Below are 1,958 nucleotides of genomic sequence, written 5' to 3' on the forward strand. Positions count from 1 at the left end.
GGGTTAGGGTTAGGGTTAGGGTTAGGGTTAGGGTTAGGGTTAGGGTTAGGGTTAGGGTTAGGGTTAGGGTTAGGGTTAGGGTTAGGGTTAGGGTTAGGGTTAGGGTTAGGGTTAGGGTTAGGGTTAGGGTTAGGGTTAGGGTTAGGGTTAGGGTTAGGGTTAGGGTTAGGGTTAGGGTTAGGGTTAGGGTTAGGGTTAGGGTTAGGGTTAGGGTTAGGGTTAGGGTTAGGGTTAGGGTTAGGGTTAGGGTTAGGGTTAGGGTTAGGGTTAGGGTTAGGGTTAGGGTTAGGGTTAGGGTTAGGGTTAGGGTTAGGGTTAGGGTTAGGGTTAGGGTTAGGGTTAGGGTTAGGGTTAGGGTTAGGGTTAGGGTTAGGGTTAGGGTTAGGGTTAGGGTTAGGGTTAGGGTTAGGGTTAGGGTTAGGGTTAGGGTTAGGGTTAGGGTTAGGGTTAGGGTTAGGGTTAGGGTTAGGGTTAGGGTTAGGGTTAGGGTTAGGGTTAGGGTTAGGGTTAGGGTTAGGGTTAGGGTTAGGGTTAGGGTTAGGGTTAGGGTTAGGGTTAGGGTTAGGGTTAGGGTTAGGGTTAGGGTTAGGGTTAGGGTTAGGGTTAGGGTTAGGGTTAGGGTTAGGGTTAGGGTTAGGGTTAGGGTTAGGGTTAGGGTTAGGGTTAGGGTTAGGGTTAGGGTTAGGGTTAGGGTTAGGGTTAGGGTTAGGGTTAGGGTTAGGGTTAGGGTTAGGGTTAGGGTTAGGGTTAGGGTTAGGGTTAGGGTTAGGGTTAGGGTTAGGGTTAGGGTTAGGGTTAGGGTTAGGGTTAGGGTTAGGGTTAGGGTTAGGGTTAGGGTTAGGGTTAGGGTTAGGGTTAGGGTTAGGGTTAGGGTTAGGGTTAGGGTTAGGGTTAGGGTTAGGGTTAGGGTTAGGGTTAGGGTTAGGGTTAGGGTTAGGGTTAGGGTTAGGGTTAGGGTTAGGGTTAGGGTTAGGGTTAGGGTTAGGGTTAGGGTTAGGGTTAGGGTTAGGGTTAGGGTTAGGGTTAGGGTTAGGGTTAGGGTTAGGGTTAGGGTTAGGGTTAGGGTTAGGGTTAGGGTTAGGGTTAGGGTTAGGGTTAGGGTTAGGGTTAGGGTTAGGGTTAGGGTTAGGGTTAGGGTTAGGGTTAGGGTTAGGGTTAGGGTTAGGGTTAGGGTTAGGGTTAGGGTTAGGGTTAGGGTTAGGGTTAGGGTTAGGGTTAGGGTTAGGGTTAGGGTTAGGGTTAGGGTTAGGGTTAGGGTTAGGGTTAGGGTTAGGGTTAGGGTTAGGGTTAGGGTTAGGGTTAGGGTTAGGGTTAGGGTTAGGGTTAGGGTTAGGGTTAGGGTTAGGGTTAGGGTTAGGGTTAGGGTTAGGGTTAGGGTTAGGGTTAGGGTTAGGGTTAGGGTTAGGGTTAGGGTTAGGGTTAGGGTTAGGGTTAGGGTTAGGGTTAGGGTTAGGGTTAGGGTTAGGGTTAGGGTTAGGGTTAGGGTTAGGGTTAGGGTTAGGGTTAGGGTTAGGGTTAGGGTTAGGGTTAGGGTTAGGGTTAGGGTTAGGGTTAGGGTTAGGGTTAGGGTTAGGGTTAGGGTTAGGGTTAGGGTTAGGGTTAGGGTTAGGGTTAGGGTTAGGGTTAGGGTTAGGGGTTAGGGTTAGGGTTAGGGTTAGGGTTAGGGTTAGGGTTAGGGTTAGGGTTAGGGTTAGGGTTAGGGTTAGGGTTAGGGTAGGGTTAGGGTTAGGGTTAGGGTAGGGTTAGGGTTAGGGTTAGGTTAGGGTTAGGGTTAGGGTTAGGGGTTAGGTGGGTTAGGTTAGGGTTAGGGTTAGGGTTAGGGTTAGGGTTAGGGTTAGGGTTAGGGTTAGGGTTAGGGTTAGGGTTAGGGTTAGGGTTAGGGTTAGGGTTAGGGTTAGGGTTAGGGTTAGGGTTAGGGTTAGGGGTTAGGGTTAGATCACTATGTATGGTTTGGATTA

The sequence above is a fragment of the Branchiostoma lanceolatum genome, chromosome 7 (assembly GCF_035083965.1).
Source record: "Branchiostoma lanceolatum isolate klBraLanc5 chromosome 7, klBraLanc5.hap2, whole genome shotgun sequence".
Classification (NCBI taxonomy): domain Eukaryota; kingdom Metazoa; phylum Chordata; class Leptocardii; order Amphioxiformes; family Branchiostomatidae; genus Branchiostoma; species Branchiostoma lanceolatum.